The sequence below is a fragment of the Dermacentor silvarum genome, chromosome 9, assembly GCF_013339745.2.
Source record: "Dermacentor silvarum isolate Dsil-2018 chromosome 9, BIME_Dsil_1.4, whole genome shotgun sequence".
In the NCBI taxonomy this organism is placed as follows: Eukaryota; Metazoa; Arthropoda; class Arachnida; order Ixodida; family Ixodidae; genus Dermacentor; species Dermacentor silvarum.
The window spans coordinates 6,819,593-6,824,802 of record NC_051162.1 but is presented as its reverse complement, the minus strand read 5'-3'; positions in this window follow the sequence as shown (position 1 = coordinate 6,824,802).

Below are 5,210 nucleotides of genomic sequence, written 5' to 3'. Positions count from 1 at the left end.
CGTATTTCTTCATCATCGTTACTGGAGGTTGGGGCGTAGGCTTGTACCACCTTCATTCGATACCTCCTATTCAGCTTTATTACGACGACTGCTACCCCATTATTAATGCTTTAAAATTCATCAATGTTGCTCGCTATGTCCTTATGGACTATAAGTCCTACCCCGAATACTCTCTTATCTGGAAGACCTCTGTAGCAAAGGACGTGGCCAGCACTGTATAAGCCACACCAGATCTTCTAACCTCAATACGGCCAATAATATTCCAGGCAATGCCTGATAATTCCTCAAATAGCCCTGGTAAGCTCGCCTCACTCGACAGGGTGCGCGTGTTGAACGTTGCCAGGTTCAGTTTCAGTGGTGGCCTGTCCGGACCCAGACATTCTTAGCACCCTCTGCGGCGTCCTAGGTGTGACCGCCGCCTTGGTCAGGTGCTCCACAGCCGCTGGGGACTGAGGGTCATGGGTTATTTCCAAGAGCCATGAGGGAGGTAGTGGTCGAATACTGTACCATGGGGGCCAATTCCTGTGCTGGTGAGGGAGTGAATTTGTTGAAGTTTAGTTGGACTTCCTAATTTATTTGAACCTAGACTAGTATATCCCCACTAGCTCTCCGCAATATATTTTTCCCCGGTCTCAGGTGCCACTCCATGCCTGAAAATCTTGTGAACTGGAGGAGGGTTCGCTTTTAAACTCCGCTTCTAAACCTTCAGTTTAGAAGCGGGGTGTTCTACCTCTGCTCCAAGGAACCACCGTCGGCGTATAGAGGTCCGAACCCAAACACGGTCGCCGGGCTGATACTCCACGTAGCATTGTCGAAGATTGTAGTGTCGGCTGTCCTTCTTTTGCGGGCTCTTGATGCGCAGGCGGGCAAGTTGTCATGCTTCTTCGGTGACGTCGAGGTTCTCTTCGTAAGCAACGTGTGGCAGCTTGGTGTCGAGCGTCGTCGTCGGGCGCCTTGCGTAAACCATCTTGAACGACGTCATCTGCGTTGTTTCTTGCACTGCCGTGTTATAACCTAAGGTTAGGCGCAGAAGGACGGCATCCCACATCTTGTGCTCGAAGTCGACATACAGGTTTGCGCATTTTATTGCGATAGCAATTATATGGACACTCCAAGCGGATTTCTGCCGTCGGCGTCACCTTCGTCGTCGCCCTCCCCGTGATGTTCTGTATAAAGTCCAAGGGCGATAAAATCGTCGCCACACGCCGTATGCTGCAGTAAAAGCGCGCGAGGGACGGGCGCTTTCACGGAGAGTGAACGCACGGCGGAGAGCAAACGCTACGTCTGCCGTTGTGCGGAAGGCCATGGGGGGATCAGAGGGAGGGAGGGGAGGCGACGTTTAGGTGCAGCACCAAACGCGTATCTTGCGACCGGGCGCAAGGGGAACTGGAATCTCGCAGGCGAAAGGAGGAAAGCGGAAAGGCAACGCGGGGAGGGGTGTGGATTATGCTCTAAGAGCAACTGCGTACTTATACTTTGCGCGGCGGCGGGTGGTCGCGCGCACCGTACCTTGAAAGCAATCTGCAACACGGCTCCTACCTTTGTATGCGCTGTGCTTTCGCCGCGCAGTTTCCGTTAAAGCGATAGACCGCACGAATCTTCTCTCGCTGCTGCTTGCGCGCTTGTTAACGCCATCGTTTTGACAGCGGTTGTGTGGAGTCATCCAGTGTGATCTATCCATGTTTGCTTGTGCGCGCTGACACCATGCTTGTTAATTGAGTTAGTAAGCTAACGTGTCCAAGTTTATACAGCCGATAAAACTACTATCCCTACTCAGTATAGCTCTCTACTAATTTGCTGTCGCAATTGATGCTTCGCCTTTCGGGCGAAACTGCGACTTTTTTTAGCTATATCGCACGAGAACACTATAATATTGTCGTACGTCGGCCTGAAGGGAACATCGCTTTGGACGACTCTTGCATAGGAGAGTGGTTGGTGTACTGGACAATACTTCTGCCGGTCTCGTTGATCGTCGCGGCTTCAAGGCGCGAAAATCACGCGTATTGGACGGTCGCGCGATATAGCTAAAAATTCGGGAGGCTGTACATTGCCAGCGTGTCATCGAGGCTTTTGTTCAGCCGCTCCGTAATGACTCGCTGGGAATGTCAGGAACGGGCAACTGTAGCATACGTAGCAAGGAGTGACGTCACTACACTTCCATATGTAAAAGAAGAACCCGCATAGCAACTGATTTCATTTGTGTTGTGATAGCGATATGGCAAGGCCATGCACACTAAGGACTCCCGAAGAGCACCGTGAACACGATGAGCGGCGACGGTACGAGTTTTGGTACAGTGCATTTTTGTCTCGCTGTCAATAATTTCACGTAGTGCATTCCTCAATCGTTCAAGGCTACATCACATTGGTCTATCGGATCAGGAGATACCACCCCTTCGCTGGCCAACCACTTTCACAGCGTGGATTCGAGCCCAGTTTTTTTATTTGGAAATATTCATAACAAGCTTCACTACAGGCTCACAAGTAAACGCGTTCGAAAACCTTTCTACGTACAATCAATTTTGAATTTGGAAGCTCCCGCGCTCGATTCGAATGCGAGGGGGTCCAGCGAAAGTGTTTCATACATAGAGTTACCTTTTTCTTAGTTATCAGATTAGCAATCTTTCGAAGAGAGCAAGTTTATTGTATTTTCTTCGCGTTATCTGTGTAGTTATCACCCACGGTTAAGAATAGTTATTTTTTATTGCGATGGCAATTATATGGACACTTCAACCGGATTTCTGCCGTCGGCGTCGCCGTCGCCGTGAGGTTCCGTATAGATAAAATCTTCGCCGCGCGCCGTATGCCCCAGCGGAAGCGTGCGGGGACGCGCGCTATCACCGAGAGCGAACGCACTCAATCTCCCACGCGCAAGCAAGGAAGCGGAAAGCCAGCGCCGGAGGGAGCAGGGGGGGAGGGGAGGCACTTCTCTGCCAACAACCGCGCTCGTCGCTCGTCCGCACAGTCTCTTATCTCTCCCACGCGCAAGCAAGGAAGCGGTAAGCCAGCGCCGGAGGGAGCAGGGGGGGCGCACTTCTACGCTGCCAACAACCGCGATCGTCGCTCGCTCGCACCGTCTCTTATCTCCACACGGCTCTGGCCTTTATGCGCTCAGTTTCCGTTGAAGCGATAGACCGCACATACGTTCGCCGCTGCGGCGTATCCGCTTGCTGCCAGAGTTTTGACGGTCGTTGTCTGCAGTCATTCAGTGTGATCTATTCATGTTTGTTTGTGCGCGCTCACACCACGCTTGTTCATTCAGTTAGTAGTAGTCGGGCCACATTTTCCAACGCACGCTACACATGCAATGCTGCCCGGATCGGCAGTGCAGCGCTACAGATGTGTCCCTTCGCACGCGCTGCCCACGGGAAGCGCTTCTCATCAACACCACCGTTTCACACGCGCCTTCTCGTGGTCATCGAGTGTCTCGTCATGTCGGTCTACTTACGCCGCAGCACACCTCCTTACTTAATCAGCTCATGTTTACTACAATTCATATTGCTACCAAAGCCGCTCACCTTACTTCGTATGACATTGCTGTGTTGCTATCGCATTCATTGCTTCGCCCTTAGGGCGAAACTGTGACATTTTTATTGTTGGACTACCAAATATAAGCTAATAATGCGATTAGCATTCTTTGCCTACTTAAGCCGTTTAGAGCCTGTCTATCTATCTATCTATATGTCTATCTATCTATCTAACCGCTTATGTCGACCCAGTGGCCCAAGTTGTCTACTCCTTGGCCCAAGAAGCATGTGCTCGCGGTCATGATGTCGTCGTGGTTGTTTCATCATCGTCATTCGAGCATTCGTGATCTGGCTCTCGTCATGCGTTCGTCATCACTCCGTCGTGGTCGTGTCATCGTCGCCACTCTAGCTTCGTCATCCGACATTCGCCATGTCATCCTCGACCAGACATCGTCGTGATGCGGGTGTCGTCATACAATCGCCGTTATCCCATTGTCCACGTATCCTTGTTATGCCATCGTCGTCGTAGAGTCGTCGTCATTCATTAGTTGTCATATTGTCGCCGTGATGTCGTCGTGTTCGTTCCAACGTCGTCTTTCTATCTCCAACATCCGACTCTCATCAAGCCGTCCTCGTCCCATAGTCGTCATAATACTATTGTCGTCATGCTGTGGTCGAACCGCTGTCATTTTACCTTTGTCATCACTTCAGTAACGTCATCCCACTGTCGTCATGTCGTCGTCGTAATACCGCCGTCGTCAATCCAGCGACGTCATTCCGTGTTCGTCATTCTATGGTAACAATACTGTCGTCATTTAATTGCAATTGTGCTGCCGCGTCATGCCATCGTTGTCCTTGCGTCGTCTTTAGATAGTCGCTATTAGGCATCCGTTGTCCTACCATCGTAATGAGGCTGTCGCGGTCATTCCGTCATCGTCATTCTGTCTTCGACATGCGACTCTCGTCATGCCGCCGTCGTATACGCCATCATCGTCATACGCTAGTCGTCATTCGATTGCCCTTATGTCGTCATCCCCTGCCGTCGTTAAACCATCATCGACATCATTAAAGGAATAATCACTTTATTGCCGTCATGCCTTCGTCGCCATGCCACCCTTGTCGTTCCATCGACGCCCTTCCTTCTTCGTCATTGCACCGTCATCACTCCGTCGGCGTCATACCCTTGACGTCGAGCCACCATGCTCATATGCAACCTCGGTAAGCGAGTACCACAACGAAATCATACGATACAGCAATATGTCGCAAAAGCCGAAGCAACGGAAGTCTCAGAAGGGCCACTACAGATGGCAAATAAACGAGACTTCGGGAGTACGGTGTGTCGCTCGCGTATAATGGTCGAATGCTAATCACATTACCGTCAACACTCATATTGAGATTTCCGATATTTCCTGAAAAACAGAAGAGAAAAAATGTTTCTCTTCCACTCAAACATCCGGCAAATTTTGCACTCCCAGACCAAACAACTTTCCAAGAAAGTGAAGAAAGTTATGTATTCACCTTGCTGAACAATGTTCGTCCATGAATTGCGTACACTCAGTTGCATTAGTAAGTTTTATACCTCTGTCACACGAGCACGCAAAAACTCTTTTACGCAAGCGGTCTTTTACCAAGTTGAAAGACTTTTGAATGAAGAGGTACGGCGCAGCAGACACACGGCGCCGACGATCTCCTTTTAGTGTTTCCTTCTGGACACGCTACCGAAAGCGTGGCGCTAGCGTTCGAAAC